The sequence below is a fragment of the Magnolia sinica genome, chromosome 19 (genome assembly GCF_029962835.1).
Source record: "Magnolia sinica isolate HGM2019 chromosome 19, MsV1, whole genome shotgun sequence".
Classification (NCBI taxonomy): Eukaryota; Viridiplantae; Streptophyta; class Magnoliopsida; order Magnoliales; family Magnoliaceae; genus Magnolia; species Magnolia sinica.
In genome coordinates this window covers 48,495,575-48,517,145 of record NC_080591.1, presented here as the reverse complement: position 1 = coordinate 48,517,145, position 21,571 = coordinate 48,495,575, and the positions used below count along the sequence as shown (strand labels likewise).

General features: G+C 38.0%; 1 non-coding gene across 1 annotated transcript; it reads right to left on the bottom strand.

The window, feature by feature from the left end:
• Positions 1–811: 811 nt before the first annotated feature.
• LOC131235833 (small nucleolar RNA R71) lies at positions 812–918 on the bottom strand. Its single transcript, XR_009166353.1, has one exon. It is a non-coding gene; the product is annotated as a small nucleolar RNA R71 (small nucleolar RNA).
• Between the last annotated feature and the right edge of the window lie 20,653 nt (positions 919–21,571).

Here is a 21,571-nt window from a genome sequence, read left to right as displayed (position 1 = left end):
CCTTTCAGCACTGTATTCAACTGTTTATAATAATGGATATATGATGATGATGTTGCCTTTATGATTTGGGTATACTTGTGGTTATGCTTATTACGAGATAAATCTACAAAAAAAAAACCACCTTGTATGATCCCAGGATCGGAATCTGGCATATATGCGCTAGGAGCCGAGAATGAGGTACTAAGGAGGCTGTTGGCACCAAATTCGACGATCGAGAATTTTGTGAGCCCAATTTGTAAGTTTGGGGCATGACACTTTGAGTATCTCTTTTCATGTATTGAGATTGTGAAATTAGGATATCTTGTTATCCACCATCGTCCCTTGGGCAGGGTTGGACGATGGAATCGCTTCTAATCTTCATGATTCTCTTATGTTTAGTTATGAGATTGGTATATCCTATTGTGAGCCATTATCTCCTGGGCATGGTTTTGTGATGGAATCACTTTCAGTTCTCACACCTCTCATCCATTGATAATTAGGTCAAAGGAAGTTTAGATTTGGTTTTACTTAAATATCTTCCAACTGGATAAGATGAGATTCTGATTCCAGTTGTGTCCTTGAATCAAGCATAGATTTCCCTGATTGCTACAAGTGGATCCTTAGAAACCCTAGTTCCCACCTTTAAATTCTTAAGTTTCTAATTAAATCCTTCACAATTCCTCTCTTAACTACCAGATTTAGATTAGTATCTTCTTCTAGTTCTATTTCTAGTTACTTTCAGAATACTCACGAGATTAGTCCCTATGGATTTGACCACAGTCTCACCGAGATTATTACTACATCCCGACCCTACACTTGGGGTTAAGAAAACACTATCAGAAAATCGATTATAAACTTTGCCCAAAAGGAAGACGAAACATTCTTCCAATGTTGGGAGTGGTTCAAGGATCCCGTCAGTTCATGCCCGCAACACGGTTTTGAAACGTGGTGCATAACAAGTTTCTTTCATGATGGACTGACATCTTCCATGCACCAATTCGTCGAGACGATGTGCAATGGGGAATTCATGAACAAAAATGTTGACGAAGTGTGGGATTACTTTGGCAAACTCGCTGAAACCGCACAATCATGGGACATTTCCCCAAGACTTAGCACCATATCTAAGCCTACTCAATCAAAGGAGAAGGGTGGGATATACTTCTTAAAAGAGGATGATGATACAAATGCTAAAGTGGCTAATCTCACAAGGATACTCGAAGCCATGAAACTTAAGAAGGATAAGGCTAAGGAAGCTGTTTGCAGTATTTGTGCTTGCAATATACACTCAACTGAAAATCATTCGAACTTTAGTTGGAGGAACAAACAAACTGCTGCTTCTCAAGGAATCCCTAACCAATTCTTAAATCAAGGGAAACCTTAAGAGGACCCGGTTCTAAAACACATTCAAAACCAACAGTTACTCAATTAAAATAATGCACAAGCATTCCAGGATATCAGATCAGCCTTAGGAACGCTTGTATCATCTGTGCTATTTCGACAAGAAACAGATGTATTTAATTTGGGAGATTGCCTTATTTAATCATAACAGAGAAAATGCATAGAGAACAATCATCATATTTATTCATATTGAGTTCCTTCACATCCTTTGATTTCTCTTAATTCTAAGATAGCATATTTTGAATACAAGACTTGACAAAGTTTAAATGTCAAATCTGGATATCAAATCCGGCAGCATTTCAGCTTGTGATTTGATCATCTCATTGAGAGGAATGTTGTGCAGATCTAGTCATCTGATCTCTCTTTCTTAAACTCATGCTCCTGTATAAAAGGAAGATCAAAGATTGCATTTCATCCAGCCATTTGGGCAGCATTTCAGTTCTTGAGTATTCATTCCCATGCAACAACAGGGTGTTGTGTGAGCATGGTGTTGCACGACCCTACACAAAGCCTCCTCTCTCCTTCTCCTCACTTCTCTTCTTGATACCTTCAGACTTCTCTTCTTTGGAGCTCTGATCTTCTTCAAAATCTTCAATGTGTCCAAATGTGAGGGGGAGTGGAGTATTTATAGGCCTCCACACTTGCAAACCCTTGATCTTTGTGCCATGGGGCCCACCTTTCATCAAATCTCAACAGTCGAGACCACCTTGATCTTTTTTCCGTTGAGCAGATGCGTACAACCCATAATGGTGTTTGCGCGGACCCACGCAATCAACACCCCTTGCACGGGTCTGTGCAACAGCCATGAATTCCTTCCTTTTCTTCATACTTTCTTCATTTCCTTATTTCCATAACTTCCTTTCTCTTCTATCCTTATTTCTTCTTTTTTTTTCTTTGTCTCTAATATCTTCTCATCTCTTAAAATCCCTTCTTTATCATTTATAGTTTTCATTTATGCATGATGGAAACTTCAAACATTTTTTTATGCACCAACAGATGCCCCCTTGATCCTTTTTCTTTATCCCTCCCTTGATAAAGAAATATGATCAAATCATTTTTGCAAATGCCATTGCGCGGGTCTGCCCAAAGTAACAATTCAATCGGGTCCTGCTTCCCTATGAATACTAGAGCCAATTCTTTCATTTTACTCCCTCAACTTCCTATGGAGATCTTATCTCTTTACTATTTGCCCTTGCAACAGCTTGCCTTTGCTCGTGACCTCCACGTAACATCTACCTTGCATTTTTCCGAACCTTGCTTCTGCGCACCACTGCACAACGAATACCCTTTGTGCATTCTCATGTAATCATCTTCCCCTCTACGCAAAAGCATTCCTTTAAAAATTTTCAAGTCTCGAATCCTTCCTTGGCTTACGCAATACCATGCAACTGCAGTAACCGATCCATACTGCGCACCTGCACGGAAATAACCTTAAAATTTCTTTTTCTAAGTTTGAAAACTTTTCAGATTTTCAAAATCCTTCCTCAACCCTTGCATCTTTACTTTTATTTTCATCTTGATAATTCTTGGCCAATAATCATGCATCGCTCGAAGGCTTCTTCTTCAAGAAGAAAGAATCATCCATCTTCCTCAGGATCTAAATAGTTTCTCCAGCATTCTTAGAATTATGTAAAGACAAATGAAGAGACTTTGGAACTTCATAACTCTCCTGCAAACGAACCATTCGTCATTCCCATCAATCTACGGTGTCACTGGTCAATTTTACACAGTGAGCCATTTGATCGACAAAATGTCCTTGTTTCCATGAACAATTGGGTCATAAAGGAACCAAGAATTTTAACAGGATATCTGGAAGAAAATGGACCCCGCCAAAGAGCTGGTAGGATTCATAAAATGAGATTTTTACGTCCATGCCATGATCCTCAGCAACGTTTACCTACCCATTATTTCAAAACTGCTCAGCAACTCTTCTTTTCTAAAAGACTACCTTGGAATACAGAAATATTCTCAGCCGTAGGTCTCCTATCTCTTCGCAATTTCTACAGTGCCTGGGCTTGAGCCGTCACTCGAAAACACACCATTATTCTGGAACAGATTAATCTCTCTGATGCAATCATAGCTATGTCAGAACATTTTCATGCAGATGCAGGTATCTTTCGAGGCTTCCTCAATCATTGGTCTCCAATAACCAATTCATTCCATCTTCCCTCAAGCGGGTTGAGCATTACCTTATGGGACCTTTTTTGCATAGTAGGTCTTCCTATTATGGGTAACATTTTTTATACATATGTACTTTCTAATGGAGAACTTGCTCTAGCTTTAGCAGGGGACAACAAATCTGAGATTTCAAAGACCACGCTTGCACTTTTGATGTGCAAACTAATTTCCCTCAGCCTAATCGCATTACTTCTCTTGAATGGCTAGCCCATTTTTCTCGAAAGTTGCAGTATATTTTCTTCTTCCTATCTTTTATTTCCAAAATTTTGATCTTGTAGATCTTATTTCACTAACTGTATTTTCACCTTGATAGTTTTGTAGGTCATAATCATCAATAACTCAAGACCATTCACAAGAACATCAAGAATACCACGGAATACAGTTCTTCCTGCGAACTAACCGCTTTCTTAACGTATTGGCTGAGGTTGGTAATATTTTCAGACTTTGAATAGATAGATATCATCAGGGCATCTTTCTTCGTGGTTACAGGTGTAATGGCGAAGGCCAAAAATATTTCCTAGCTCCTCCAGTTCTGTGCTCCCTGTATCATGCTTTTGGGGATGTCATCTTTGGGCCTAATGATCCTTCCTCTAAACCTTTTCCTATTTGTGCTCCATGGCATTTCTTTATAGGCTGGCTAGGAGTATATTTCCCCTGGACATTTACTGACTCTGGAAGAGCATATTCAAATCATGATTGTCTTCCTCTTCAACATTACCAACTGAGAAAGATGATCAAGAAGTCGAATGGTTAGGTCACTAGGAAAATAGAAAGAAATGATCCTATCAACTTTCATCAATTTCCCTTTACTAGTTCTCCTGAAGACGTAACAGTTGTTAATGATGACTCCTTCTCATTTGGTGGACATTCATTTCTTGTCTTTATTAGATCTAGTACTCTTCCTTTGAGGGAAGGTAGTATATTTTGGCGTGAACCATACTATCCAAGCAAATTTGCTCGCCAGTTTAGATTTGATCAAACTATGCCGGGGACTTACGATATTGTTGCTAGAGAAATGAGAAGTTACGGAATAGGGCCATATAATTGGGCTTTGATATGAAAGCAGCTCTTGGACATTCATACCAAGTCACATTTCATAATTTGTAACACCCTGTATTTTCTATACTCGGGTGCTACTATAGAGATCTAAATAACTTTATACATGTGTGAGAACACATGTAATTTATACCACACACCTCCATCCAAGTATCCTCAATCTATCCATCTTGACCATTAGATTCAGACTATGACAGGCACAATGTATCTGCAAGGTACTTCAAGTTGACCATTGACCTTTCAACCTAATATTACATCAACAATGATGATCCAACCATCAAGTATGTTCGCCATCCATAGATTGAACCATCCCTCAATTGAATCTCAAGTAAGACTAGCACATCCTCTATGATCTTAATCTTCTTGATAAGTGGAATAAACATCCATTGTCAATAACAAACCCCTGATCATCAAACCCGCTGTTCATTAAGCCATAATAACTAAGATTTATAATCCACATTCAATCATTTCCTGAACACTTTAAGTAAACCAGATGATTCGCTACAAATTCTAACTAAGATCAAACTAGAAAACTCTAATGTCGATAATCAAGCCATCCAACTATTGGATCGCTTAACATCACTATTTATGATTCATAATTTCGTACTATAGGTACCCTGAATTAATGAAATCAACATGGAATTGTTGGCATATATCACTAAGTCCCTCTATGGTTAGGTTCACATCACTTAATATGGAAATCCAGCACTAACTATCATAATCAAGTTATTCGATCACTAAGTCCATCGCTAATTACCCTTTTAAACAAGTCCAAAAACCTTGTACTTCAGTGTGAGTCAAGTTGTGAATAGATTTAACCATTGGAAGACACTTGAATCACCAAGTGCGGTCCACCTAATCACTTGATTGACCCCACTCTGCATATAGCACCCTAGTGGGACCCGACAAAATTGATGAATGGAATTGATCTCATTAATATACATCAGGGTGGGTCCCAACGTAAGTGTGTGTGCACGAGGTGCACATGCACATGCAACGCGCAAAATCTGTCAACACGATCAAACCGTGTTGACCCGTGAAATTTTAAAAGGGGAGAGTTTCTCTCCAAATCTCCCCTTTGACTCCATTTTTTTAAAAAGAGGGGAATAACTGTCGTTCGCAGTCGTAGTGGCCCACCATCTGAGATCAAATGGATGATCTGAACCGTTCATCTTAGAGAACTCACGGGTTTGACCAAAACCATACTCGTCTTCAACACTACTACGCATGTGCATATGTGCGAGCTTACGCTTAAGAATGCCGCGTGCGATTGTGGTTTTAAGAACGAGAGTTCCATTGCAATCCTAACCATACACTTGGAGTGATCTCAACCATTCATTTCGTTGAACCCTAGCCGCGCTAACGAATTTTTAGAGCAACCAGCGCTCTTTCTCTCCGCCGCTAAGAAAGATTTGAGGGAATCTTTTTGGTTAAACAACTGGCGAGATTGCAACCATTTGTAAGCCTTTAGAAACTCTCCAGGAGCATCCTAGGCGTCAATCCTAGGGCATTCTCACAACCTCATTCACAGCAGTTTGGAGATCTCACACAAGATCTCCTTCTTATGAGAAGATCGCCCGAAATCAAAAATCTCGGAACCCACCGAGTTTTTGTTTAAGCCACTCCAAATGGTGGGTCCCACGATGATCAGTGGTCAAATCCAAACCATCCATATGCCTCAGATCAATTGATCAGCCCTCCGATGAGAACTTGCCATGATCAGCCACCTTCTTCTCCAACCGACTGGTGAAACCCATCACCATACATGGGACCTTGATCTTTGATTTGAGTGGTCCATTGGATAGACCAAGACCCCAAAAACTCATCCATAACATCATAATCTCTCCATACAATCAGTGGACAGGATCATCTTTTCAAAACTCTTACAAGTTAAAACGCTATCCTGTAACTAATCAGCTAATTAGTTGGGATAAAAGCATTTAGTAACAAGTTAATAGAACCTTATTTAAAGACTCCTTTTAGGGCAACATTCTCGAAAAGAGGAAAGTGAGGAAAGAAAGGAAGAGAGAGAGGGAAGAACGCCGCTGCCGCATCAAGTTGGGTCGACTAAGTTCGAGTCGCAGCCGAGTCCAGCACTGCTTCTGTCTCCCTAACAGAGCAAGAGAAAGAGTGAAGTAGAAGGAAGAAAGAGAAGAAGAAAAGAAAGAAGATCAGAAGATAGAGAACAGAGAGAGAGAGAGAGGCGATGTTTCTGCTTTGTCTCGACTCGAATCAAATCCACCGACTCGCTGTCGGGTCGCTGCCCCAACTGGGTCGACTTGTAGTCTCTAGCACATTTTGGGGTTGCCAATTCGAATGGAGAAGAAAGAAAAGAAGACAGAGAGAAAGAGAAGGGAAGTAGGAAGGAAAGAAGAAAAAGGAATGAATAGAGAGAGGGTGGCCGAGTTCACCACCTGATGCCGCACCGAGTTAGGTCAGCGTCCTTAAATCTGGAATGTTAATGTTGTTTAAGCTTAAGCTTAAAAGTATAAAGACTGTATAATTGTGCAAATGTTAATGTTGGTTCCTTAAATCTAGAATTGATGTCAACACTCATGTAAGATTGTCTTGAATCATATTGCTTTATTCCATCTTATGAGAATTGTATTATGCTCATTATGCCCCATTTGAAATTGCTTATGTAAATGTGTACTTCTATTAGTTGCACTAAGAGGTTAGATAAATTGCTTCTATTCTAATGGTGAGTTGCTCCATTAACCCCTTGCATATATTAGATTAGTTATAAATTGAACCTAATATAGTATTAGAATGTTACAAATGGTAACTTATAGTACTTTAGATTTCTATTTGGAATTGATGAATGTGGGATATTATTTTAACTTCTACTACTCTAGGCCTACAATTCATAATTATGTAATTTGGTTTAGTTTTGCATTCTCTATGCTATCCTAGCAATTGCCCAATTTTGGACATAACTTTATTGTAGTAGAAATGGATCATATGATGCTTCCATTCCTTTATCTCACAAGTTTAACAACAAATGTGAGTGTGAGACATCACTTTTCTTAGGAAGTAGAATAAATCTATCACTAATTTAGTATGCTTGAAATGTCATGTTTATGGGCTATCATTTGGACCTAGAAAAATGTAAATGAATCTATGATTGAAATCATGTTTGGATGTTTAATATCTTGTGATCTTTGACAACATCTAAGAAAGCAACCTGTTAATCATATGGAGTGTACATGAGTATCATGGTGCATGACATCCACGCATGACACATGAGCTTTTCCGAGTGCTCAATGTAAGCCACACTCTGTTTAATTTGTTGTAAGTCCTGTTACTTCAGTTAAACTCCTAGAGCATGTGCATTTGTGCCACTTTGGGTGCTCTTTCTTTACATGAGGCTTTTCCGGGATTAGACTCTCCTCGGGCGTACCTTGTTTATTTTTTTAGGAGATATCCTTGGGCACAATCACCTACATGGTCTTTTCTGGGTGGCTAGTTCTCCTTAGGCGACCCTTTATTTTGACAGCTGGATGTGCATCCCCAGACTGTGACTTGAACATACATTCATACATTCATACATTCATTTATAATTTTATGATTAGTCTCCTTGTAATTTGAATATGTTGATTTAAACTATTTTGGAATGACATGATATGTATGAATCCGTGCAGGAAATTCTCATTGAGTTTTCCCTCACCAAATCATGTGGTTGTACCAAATAGATGCAGGAATAAGAACAGGTGAAGACCTCTATGATGGGTTTCCAGGGATGGCTGAGGTGGAGTTTGGCGAGGAAGAGTTTTATGTGAATGTTGTTGAGCCATTGGAACTCTAGGATTTACTTACTTTGTACTTCAGATTTTGTATTTTGCTTGAATTGTAATAATAATTCCCTACTGTGAGATTTCATTTTTCTTTCCTTTACTTGTACTAAACTTCCTTGTTGTTACTCGTGATATTCTAGTTTACATGGTAGTTGTCTTATTTTTATGTCGTGAAATTTTCTAGTGATTAGAAGTAAAGCTAGTTACTTCATAGTGTAATACACGGGTTCTCGTACTCGAGCGACTATCCTCGGGTTTTGAGAACCAGGGTGTTACATAATTCCTGGCTATAATTATCTGTTTAACGCTTCTTACTACTGGATGCGCTGGTGGGTTCATCAGTATTACTTAGTGAAACATTGTTACCCAGTAGATCATGCCATATGGATTCTTCCACTGCAACTAAGAAGTTATCAAAAAGACCAAGGCATTGGCTACTTTGAAGAAACAGATCGTACTCCCTCTCCAGGCTAACTTTGCATAAAGATTTCTTCAGAACACAATATTTCTAGAGTGAAGCCTGCCGATACTCTTGAAGGATGGATACCTTTCGGTACTCCTCTGAAGAATACACCTGAGTCTCTAAATTTTCAAAAAGAAAATGATGATTTACTGCAATTCTATCCTCCTCCTCCTCCCTTGCAAATTTTGCAAGATAACCCTCCTTTGTCATCAGAAAGTTGAGAGATAGAAAGATATCATCATCCTCTTAGAAAGATAAACATATCATAATTGAAGACTCATCCTCTTCAGAAGGATAAACATATCATATTTGAAGGCTCGTGATTGATCTTAAAGTATTTTGGCTTTATAATAGAAAGTAGAAAATATTTTAATCAAACTTGATATTGTTGTAATCCAAACCTATTTCAAAAGAAATGCATTTTGTATGTTTGTTTAATCTAATCATGAGATTCTCATATCAGGAAATTTGCATTTTTGAGTATATCTTAAGAAAAAAAGGCGAACATTCATTCGCAATATCATCAATATTCCTGCAGCATTTTGATGCTACGCATAGGTTAAACTCTTGAGTAGTGGAGCTAGTATACTTTAATGAACATACTTTGATTGTATATGACTTGACTTAACTTTACTGGACTTAACTGGACTTGACTGGACTTAACTGAACTTGACTTGACTTGACATGACTAGACATTTTCACACACGGTTTAACCTTTTGAGTAGTGGAGTAAGCACGGTTTCTTAGACTCATGTTGGAGTCGGGTCTTACATGAATGGTCGTTGTAACTCTCATGAGTTCGCTAGACTTATCGCGGTCGAGGAGTTCACAAACCGTGATCCATTAGAGGGGCCCAGTGAAGCTACCGGGGCAGTGAACTCGGTGGAATTTACGCATAGAGTTGGTTGCAATAACTCTCTAGAGTTCACGGGGCGCACAAAGCTACCTTAGAGTACCAAATCCAAGGCCGCCAGTCTTTCAATGAGTAGGCTAAAAACCCTTCTTCATGATTTACTACTGAAATCAAATCAGGGATTTGGGGGGTCTTATGCATGGTTGGCCTATCTATGGATAATGGCCAAAGAGCGCACATTGCAACCCACTTTTTCTTCGCCTACAAGGTCGAACCTATTCACGGGAGGGCATTTTTTTCCTTTCTCATGACGCTGTTAGAAGCTATACAGACGGCATTGGTCATCTTATGCATAGTTGGCCATATAGGCTTAGCTAGGCTACCTTAAATGATAAGCTGCCATCGCTGTCATGGTATTTATATATATGATTGATTGTATAAACTTCATTGAAGATAATAAATCAATAATTGATATATCACCCCTGCTGCTGTTGATGATATTATAAAATTTGGTCAGAATGGAGTATCAGCTTGGTAATAATGTCAACTTCGATAATAAAATAATCTTCATGTCAACGATATGGCGATGACAGTAGTAGTTTTCGTTAATCCAGCAATAATCATCGGAGCTTGACGATAATATGTTTGAACTTGATATGCTTGGAAATCTGCCTTTCATTCATTCATGTTCGGGGATGAATACATTGCTTCACCTTTTGAAACTATTTCATCTCTTTCTACTTGTCTTACCCCCTTTCGATTAGGAAGCATTGTACTAATAATCTTCGTAATCAAAATTACGGTGATCTTTAGAGGCAATACATCTTGATGCAGTGAACTTTGACAAATATATCGATGCCTTATCATTGCGCATGGACTATCCGAGATTAGAATTGCCCCCAATTTTGTGAATATTTATACTCTTACATCCCGATTAGGAAGATATGAAAAATTGCATCAATTAGGCTTGGGTGTTCTTATCTCCTCTCTTACATCGTATGCTATCCTTATGATTATTTCACCATTATCAATCATTTTTTGTAATATACTCTTTAGTTTAAAGCAATTCTTAGTTCGATGTCCGAGGAAACGATGATAATAGCAATAGTCACTTTCACGTACTTTCTTCATCTCCTTTGGATGTTTTGACCATGGCAATTTGATCTTCTCTGCTGCCAATAATTTGTTCAGCATGGGCAGTATGTCATCTTCTTTAAAAAAATATCTCCCATAATCCTTAGACTGTCTGAATTTTTTCTTTATTTTCCTGGATATATGTTTATTCGTGTCTCTTCTGCCATGTTCATCTTGTTGATTCTTCGTCTTTCTGTCTTCTTCCATGATACTAATTGAAGTTATTTTAAGATTTTAAAATATCTCACTTTTATAAGACTCTATTTTTGCAGTTATCTCTTCTATATTGCCCACCTTTTCTATTAGGCCCTGAAAGGTACGTATATTCAAACCAATAAGACTCAATGCAATATTTGGTTTTATGCTTTCTATGCATAGCTTGATTCGCTCTCTTTTTTCCTTTCACCAATTGTAAACTTGATGCCCCCAGAGTTCTCCATTGACTTATGAATTCTTTGGCTGGTTCATTTTCTCTTTGGCGAATAAAAGCTAAGTCATTACTGGCTTCTTCAAAAGATGATCCAATAGATCGTGAATTATAACGAGAGTTATTTATGGAATCTATCGCAGTTGGCCATTCTCTTGCCGCAACAGTTTTCCCTTTATCTTTCCAGTTTTTCAAAGGATCTCTTGCAAATGTTATCTTCACAGTTACTTTCTTATCTTGCTTCTCATTTTTTTTCATTACTATCTCACTTTGATTTATCATCCTTTGCAACATGTCCTTTAGTGTAAAGCAATTTTCCATTGGGTGTCCCACATAACGATGATAACGGCAATATCTCTTATCTTTAGTCATTTCGACTTCTTCTGGACGTCTGGGCTAAGGTAATCGAATGGTCCCGACAACTAATAACTGTTCCATCATCAGTATAACGTCTTCTCTCTCGAAATCATATTCTTTATGATAATCGTACGATCGAGTCTGCTTATCATTTACATGACCCTTATACTGATCTGAATCCTCTCTCTTCCTTGTTTCTCGCTTACTATAAAAAGTATTCTTTTTCTTTTCTTGATCTATTTGTTCCTCTTCTTTCTGTCCTAATTTGAAATGTTGGCATCTTCCTGGCCATCAGTTCCAATGCATGCGCTTTTGTTGCAAGATCTCACAAAGTTTTTATATTAGCGCTTTTGAGCCCAAAGGCAATTCTCGACTCCATAGAATTCAAACACATTTTTACTAGTTCCATCTCTTCTGGCAATTGTCTACACGAAGCCCCCAAAGTCTTTCACCTGTCGATGAATTTCTCCATAGGTTCATTTTCTCTTTGTCTGACAAAGGCCAATTCTGTAACACTGACATCATGTTCTGATGAGAAGAAATTGGATATAAATGTGTCTTGCATCTGTTCCCAAGTTCTTATTGATTTCGGTGCTAGATTAAAATACCATCGAAATGCTTTGCCAGTCAAGGAAGCACCAAACAGCCGTAAATAATATTGTGAAACAGTAGAGAAGTTCCCCATAGTGGTGATGAAGTATATGAGATGTTCTTCTAGAGACTCAACTCCATTAAATTTCTGAAAATTGGGTTGCTTGAAGTTTGCTAGAAATAGAACATCTTCTACCTCTCTTGGATACGGTGTTCTGTATCAGAACCTCCCAGTATGTTCAAGCTCTCTGACAACATCTGCTACCATTTGTCGCATCTCCTCTTGCGTTATTGCTCTAGCAACCGGAGCAGACCCATGTAATCCTAGTCTTTATGGTAATGAACTTTCAGGTTATCGCTCTTGTTTGTTCATAGTGGCCATTACTAGTGGGGCTGTTGCTTGAGCCATGTTATGAGCGAGAGTGGCCAAAGCTTCTCGGAGACTTCGACATTCCTCTATCAAGATTCTTTGAGCTTCGGCATCTTAGCCATACGTTCATCTACGTTTGGCAGGAGACCTTGACTGATTCCTGCCATATGCACAACGACTTCTTTGCTCTATGATGAAGCCGTCATTAGAGTGGACTAGAAATACAATGATATAACGAGACTTATCGAAGGAGGAGTTTCATTTGATTTGCCCGTTCTTCCATGGAAGTCAGTCAATTACGGTGATGTAGGAGTTGGTGAGTTTACCAATAATGACTTACCTTTCTGCCTCCTTGTCCATTGGGTTCCTGTAGTAGACAAGGCGAGGAAATCATGCAATGTCAGCGGAGGAATAGTTTTCTCGAGATATATTGTTGGAGGAGTGAGCTCGAGATTCTTTCTGGCTGTGTTTCATATTACCGGCCCCCTGATTCTACGTGGAGATGAGTTTGTCCTTGCAATTGCGACATTTCGAGCCCCTATCCTTTGGGATGCTACAACAATCTAATCATCATCATCATTTCCCTGTGCTAGTGATGAAGCAGATACAACTCCATTCTTAACTTAGGGCTTGTCATTTTTGGTTGTAGTAGATTTGGCTTTATGACTTGTAAGCTGATTCATTGCATATTCCACCACAAATCCGGTCGTAGTGAAATAAAAATCCACCTTCTTTGCTAGGTTCACCATTGATCATAACTCGTAGTTTTATCTTTTAACCTTCAAGCAAAATATAAAACTGCAATTATTATCCGAATGATAAAACATTCTATCTTAGAGATGAGGGGGAGGATGTTCTCATTAAGAGTCATCATTTTGGCATCGAAAGGACGCCAAATAGTGATGAAAATTCTCTAGAAATTTTCTAAGTTATCATTAAATAATGACAAGATCCCCAGTAGAGTCTTATTTGGGAGATTGTCTTATTTAATCATAATGGAGAAAATGTGTAGAGAACAATCATCATATTTATTCATACTGAGTTCATTTACATCCTTTGATTTCCCTTGATTCTAAGATAACATATTCAGAATACAAGAATTGAGAGAGTTTAAATGTCAAATCTAGATATCAAATCCAACAGCATTTCGGCTTGTGATTTGATCATCTCATTAAGAGGAATGTTATGTGGATCTGATCACCTGATCTCTCTTTCTTGAACTCATGTTCCTGTACAAAAGGAAGATCAAAGATTGCATTTCATCCAGCTATTTCGGCAGCATTTCAACTCTTGAGTATTCATTCCCGCACAACAACAGGGTGTTGCGCAAGCCCACGCAACACCATGCTGTTGCGCAGCCCTGCACAAAGCCTCCTCTCTCCTTCTCCTCCCTTCTCTTCTTTATAGCTTCATATTTCTCTTCTTCTCTGGAGCTCTGATCTTCTTCAGAATCTTCAATGTGTCCAAATGAGAGGAGTATGGTATTTATAAGCCTCCACACATGAGAACCCTTGATCTTTGTGCCATGGGGCCCACCTTTCATCAAATCTTAACCGTCGGAACCACCTTGATCTTTTTACCGTTGAGCAGGTGCGCACAACCCATAATGGTGTTTGCACGGACCCTGAATTCCTTCCTTTTCTTCATATTTTCTTCATTTCCTTCTTTCCATAACTTCCTTTCTCTTCTATCCTTCTTTCTACTTTTTTTTCTTCTTTGTCTCTGTATCTTCTCATCTCTTAAAATCCCTTCTTTATCATTTGTAGTTTTCATCAACGCATGATGGAAACTTCGTCCATTTTTTGTGCACCAACACATGCAAAGGATGGAATCACGCTTAGCGAGTGGGGAGAAAGGGATGCTTCCAGCCTAGTCTCTTCCCAATCCTAAACCGCAATAGGAGATAAGTGATCCAAGCTCTTTAAATCATATGGAGCAAGCCAAGTCTATCACGACTCTTAGGAGTGGAAAAACAATTGAAAAATCTATTCTGGTAAGGACTAAAGAGTCCAAGGACCTGGAAGAAGAAACAAAGAATAGAATTAGCATTACTCCACATGGATTAGAACCGGAACCTCTGAGTAAGCTGATTGCTCCACTCCCCCAACAGTTGATTGCACCAAAATCTCTCTAACTCTCAAGACATTCTAGAGGTGCTTAAACAAATGAAGGTCAACATCCCTCTTTTAGATGTTGTAAAACAAATTCCTTCATATGCTAAATTTCTGAAAGACCTATGCACAACTAAAAGGCTGCAAAGCATAAAAAAGAAAATTTTTCTGACAGAAAAAGTGAGTGCCATCCTAAAGTAAGATGTGCCACAAAAATACAAAGATCCCAATCGCCCAACCATCCCTTGTGTAATTGGGAACTACCGAATTGAGTACGCACTACTTGACTTAGGAGCAAGCGTAAATTTGATTCCTTACTTGGTCTACGAACAATTGGGTATGGGTGAATTAAAATTCACCTGGACCACATTACAACTTGTCAATCGCTCAGATCATGTGTCGAGAGGGATAATTGATTCCTTACTCAGTCTACGAACAACTGGGTATGGGTGAATTAAAATTCACCCAAACTCCCTAGTAGATTTTATCATCCTAGACATTCAACTCATCTGGACATGAGCACTCAAATTCCTGTCATCCTTGGTTGACCGTTCCTTGCTACATCAAATGCAATCATTAATTGTAGGAATGGAGTCATGAATCTATCTTTCGGGAATATGACATTGGAGCTCAACATCTTCTTCAATATGAGCAAGCAGGTAGAGGATGATGACAATACCCACAACATTAACATGACAGATTCTTTCGTGGAAGATAGAACTCTGATGACCTTATCCTCTGACCCTCTAGAGATGTGCTTGGCACACTCCCATGATTTGGATGATGATACAATTAGGGAGACGGGTGCCATGCTTGATACAATGTCGGTACTTGAAGTTAACCAGTGGAGGCCACAATTTGAAGAATTACCTCAAACTGATGTAGTGGCTCTACTGTCTAACCTCAAGGCGCCGAAGCTTGACCTAAAACCTTTGCCCTCTAAATTGACATATGTTTATTTAGGTCAAGACGAGACATACCTGGTGGTGATTTCTTCCCACCTCAAGTAAGAATAAGAGAGTATGCTTATTTCTACTCTCATTGAGCACAAGACGGCCCTTGGATGGTCGATTGCGGACCTCAAGGGAATTGACCCTTCGATTTGTACTCACCACATTTATTTAAAAGATAATGCGAAGACCTCTCGGCAACCATAATATAGATTAAATTCAAACATGAACGAAGTGGTTAAGGCCAAGGTTCTTAAGCTATTAGATGTAGGTATCATATACCCTATATCGGATAACTAATGGGTGAGTCCAACTCAGGTGGTACCTAAGAAGTCCAGAATCACCATAGTAGCCAATAACAACAATGAACTCGTGCCAAATAGAGTTACTACTGGTTGGAGAATGTGCGTTGACTACAGGAAAGTGAATATCATCACGAGGAAGGACCACTTTCCTTTGCCCTCCATTAATCAAATTTTAGAAAGGCTAGCTAGTCACTCATACAATTGCTTCCTTGATAGGTATTCGGGCTATAACTAGATAAAGATAGCCCCTGAAGATCAGGAAAAGACCACATTCACATGTCCCTTTGGCACCTTTGCTTAATGAAGGATGTCATTCGGACTGTTTAATGCCCCCGCCACTTTTCCGCGATGCATTATGAGTATTTTTTCTAACATGGTGGGACAATATTTAAAGATCTTCATGGACGATTTCTCTGTCTTTGTTCCATCCTTCAGCGATTATTTGGAGAATCTTAAATGTCTGTTGAAGCGATGTGAGGAAAAGAACTTCGTACTGAATTGGGAGAAGTGTCACTTCATGGTTCATAAGGAAATTGTCCTTGGACATATATCTCATCTAAGGGAATTGAGGTAAATAAGGCTAAGATTGATCTCTAACTTACCTCCTCCCAAGAACATACGTGACATGTGATCCTTCTTAGGACACGTTGAATTTTACAGAAGATTCATAAAGGACTTTAGTCACGTCTCTCATCCTTTATGCAATCTAGTTCAAAAGGAAGTACCATATGAGTGGAATGGGCAATGCCAGGAAGCTCGTTCCAAGCTCAAGAGCATGTTAACCACCGTACCTATCATACAACCACCCGATTGGAGCATTCCTTTTGAACTTATGTTCGATGCATTAGATTATGCTATCGGGGCGATGTTAGGTCAGAGAAAAGATAAGAAGCCCTACGTTATACATTATGCAAGTAGAACCTTAAACTCTGCTCAAGTGAATTAGTCTACTACAGAGAAAGAACTCTTAGCCGTAGTATTCACTTTAGACAAATTTAGGTCTTACTTGATCAAATCCAAGATCATCATCTACACTGATCATGCGACGCTCAAGTATCTTCTTTCTAAGAATGATACTAAGCCCCATTTGATAAGATGGATCCTCTTACTCCAAGAATTTGATTTGGAAATAAAAGATAAAAAGGGAGTAGAGAATGTAGTGGCTGACCATCTTTCCCATCTTGATCTCTCTGATTCCCTTGAGACGACACATATAAATGACATGTTCCCTAACGAACAATTGTTCAAAGTCTCCCATTCACCTTGGTTTGCTGATATTGTTAATTCTCTTATTACAGGTTTCCCACTAACACATTGGACTACGCAAGATAAGAAAAAATTCTTCGCTGAGGTTCGTAAGTTCTTCTAAATGATTTGTACTTATTTAAATATTGGTCAGACCAAATCTTAAGACGATGTGTGCCAAACAATGAACACTAAAGTGTTATCTCCTTTTGTCACTCTCAAGCCTGTGGTGGTCACCTTTCTGCTAAAAAGACCAAGGCCAAAATTTTGTAGTGTAGCTTTTACTGGCCCACTATGTTCAAGGACACTCATGAGTTTTGCAAAGCTTGTGAGTGTTGTCAGAATTTGGGAGTATTGTCCCATCGGAATATAATTCCTTTTAACCCTATTCTGAGCATTTGATTTTGGGGCATCGATTTCATGGGACCATTCTCCTAATCCGTTAGAAATTTATATATTTTGTTAACAGTAAACTATGTCCCTAAATGGGTCGAAGTGATTCCATGCCGGAACAATGACCATCAAACAGTCATTAAGTTCTTAAAAGAAAACATCATTTTCCAGTTAGGAACACCTCGAGCCATCATTAGTGATGGGGGCTCACATTTTTGTAATAGGCCATTCACGAACTTAATGAAGAAATATGACATCTCTCACAAGGTGAGTACTCCATACCACCCACAAACAAGTGGGCAAGCTAAGATTTTCAATAGGGAGATCAAACACATTTTGGAGAAAATGGTTAACCCTGATCGAAATGATTGGTCAATCCGATTGACTGATGCTTTATGGGCTTACCGTACTACATTTAAAACCCATATTGGAATGTCTCCCTTTACACTTGTCTATGGGAAGGCTTGCCACTGACCTATGGAGTTGGAACATAGGGCCTACTGGGCGATTAAAAATTTGAACTTCAATTTAGATAACGCTAGCTCGCTGCGCAAACTCCATTTGAATGAAATCGAAGAAATCCGAAATAGCACATAAGAGAATTCGAGAATTTAGAAGGACAGAATGAAGGTGTTTCATGACTAACACATTCTCAGAAAATCATTCACACCAGGTCAGAAGGTCCTTTTATATAATTCTCGGTTACATCTTTTTTTGGCTAAACTTCTATCTCATTGGACTAATCCTTTCACTATTACTAATGTTTATCCCCATAGGGCCATCATGATTCAAAATCTTAAAATGGCAATGATTTCAAAGTGAACGGACATTGTTTCAAGCCATTTGTTTAAAAATTTGATTTAGAGGACATTTTAATACCTCTTAATGATCCTATTTACCAGGATAGTCTGATGGAGGTGTAGTTAGGTTTACTGCTTTTCGCTGTTTTAGGATAGTTAGCTTATCATCTATTTGAGTCTTTTGTGTTAACCCATCTTCACACTTAGATCATTAGAAAAGTCTCAAAATTTCTTCTTCAGGTATTATCTTTCCATCACTTCCCTTTTTCTTTTCATTGCCTCTTTTGCATTACAAGCTTATTTCTTTTACATTGAGGACAATGGAGATTTTAGGTTGGGGATGGGAGATTAGGTAAACTAATCAATTGTTTTCTTAGTCCTTGAGTAAAAATTGTGAAAAAGTGCAAAAATTTTTAAAATTAGAATTATAAGATGCTTAATGTTGATGATTTATGTCTCTTTGATTCAGTTACTTAGAGATTTTAAAGTTAAGTTCGAATTATTAATCCATGAGTAGAAGTTTTAAACATTAATCGAGTCATGATTTTACATGTCATATCTAGCTGTCACATTAAAGCTTCATTTAACATTAAATTGTTAACTTTATGATTATTAAGCATGAAAGAAACCAACCTGGGGAATTTGTCCATCATGTTCAATGAGAAGAGTTGAAAAGAAAGAAAAAATATAATGCCGAGCTAAAAAAAATATTGTCGTTGAAAAAGGCCACCTATTAAAGATCTTTAAAAAGATTAAACATAGCGTGAAAGCCATCGATGGATAAATCAAAAGTTGTAAGGAAAGTTTCGTTTTAGGTTTTGATTTTCCTTAATGTTCTTTTGATTATTAATGTTATTATGAAAATGTAGAATCGAACTTTAATTTTGATAAGTCTAGACTTTATTATGCACCCATGGAACTCAATGTTTGGAATGGTTCTAATTGGAAGATTAATGCATTGAACTTGATTATGAAGTTTACCGAATGCTAGAGTTTAGGAGAGAATAATGCTCAACATTGATGTATTTTGAAACTCTATTATCTGGATTGTTTTTGAAACCTCCTGAGCTTATGGAAATTATACAATGGTTCTCGAAATATTTTTCACATACTTTGTTCGGGACTAGCAAAATTCTGGTTGGGGATTGTGTTAAGGGTCAAATATTGCATATTATCCCCTATTTATATCTTGGTTTTATGAACATGATACTGCTTAATGTTATATTTTATACAAGTTTGTATTGCAAGGTGAATCTAAGAGCTTGGATTGAAAAGAATGTTAAAAGCATGGATTTAAAGCTCAAAAATCACCAAGCCAAAGGTTGGATCTTAGAAGATCAAGAATGAAGAATTCACATGCCAAAGATCTAAGGAAACCAAGTGAGGAATGAATAAAATTGAAGATTTGAACTGAATTTTCTTGATCTAGGTTGGATCTAAGGTTTGAGGAGTGGAGCAAAATGGTGGAGTCGTTGTTCGGGAGTTCTTCTTCTTCGTCTTTAGCTTGTTTTTATGCTTTTCTTAAGAGACTTTGGTTCAGTCATGTCTATGGTTGTCTAAACCTCTTAGCTATGGCTAAGAGGTGAAGCTTGTTGCGTGATGGGATGTTTCTTTTACTTTGATTCATGTTTATGTTGAACCTTCTTTGATTCTAGTTTGATTTTAAAGGAATACTTTCATTTCTTAATGGTTTATTGTGACTCAAATTACAGTAGATTTGCAATAACTTTAAGTATCTTCTTTTCCTGATTTTGAGATTGTGGGATTGGTAAATCCTGTTGTTAGCCATCGTCCCATGGGCATGGTTTGGTGATGAAATCTCTTCTAATTATCACAATTCTCCTCCATTAAGAATTAAGTTAAGGAAAGTTCAGATTGATCTTAATTGTATATCTTCCAATTGGATAGGATAGGACTCCAATTCCAATCATGTGACTTGAATCAAGTAAGAGGGTCCACTGATCTCTGCAAGTGGATCCTTAGAAACCCTAGTTACCACCTTCAAATTTGTTAGTTTTTAATCACTTTAATCACAATTACTCTTTCAATTATTCAGACTTAGTTTCAGTTCTTCATGTAGTTATAGTTCTGGTTAAATTCAGAAGATACACAAGTTCAGTCCCTGTGGATTCGACCTCAGTCGCACCGAGATTATTACTACATCGCGACCCTACACTTGGGGTTGTGAACACAGCATAAAACTAACCAGAAGAAGAAGATTGGGGAAGAAGGAAGGACTCCTTGAAATTCTCGAACACCTCGCCCCACTCTTTCAACCCTAATTCTTGCTTAGAAACAATTAAGAGACCCATATTTATAGTATTTTCTTGGACCGACTTTGAAACCACCTCAAATTTATGAAAAAAGTTACACTTTGATTGGAACGCAGTTGGGTCGGTCGGACCGAATTAAGGCTTAAAATCCTACTCTCTTGCTGGACAATTCTGCGCGATTTCGGTCGGACTGAAGCTGGCTTCGATCAGACTGAACTAAGGGTAAAAATTCTGCTTCTCGTTAGACTATTTTGCCTGATTTCGGTTAGACCGAAATTCAATTTCAGGACTTTTCTGTTTTAGACTCAAAATTTTAGAATATGTTTTTTCAGGCCAATTTCAGGATTCCTTTTCTTCACTTCAAACCTTAGATTTTCTTCATTCCTCACTTGGTTTCCTTGGATTTTTGATATGTGAATTCTTCATTAATAACCTCCAAATCTTTAAATCTTCATTTAGTAATCTTTTGAGCATAAATCTTTCTTTTAGCATTAATTTCACCTTAAGCTCTCGAAATCACCTCGCACATAAAAACATGAATAATTAGATCAATTAAGCACTATCATGCTTAAAAAACCAATGCATAAATAGGGAAATATGCAATATTTCACACTTAACATTTGATGGCATCGAACACGTGTTCGATGCCATAAAACATGTCACAATTGCACTTCAATTACAATCGATAGAATATGAATTTTTGCCAATTGATTCAATCTCCACAATCTTTAAACTAAGTCTAAATCTAATCTTATAAAGGGTTTGCAAACATGGTTTTGGGCAAGTTCAGACCATTTTAAGTAGGGCTTTTACCTGATAGGGTTTGGTTAGGGAAGTGAGGCTTAATGTACATATGTAGTGGACTCGAACTTCTTTAACTTGGTGAGTCTTTGG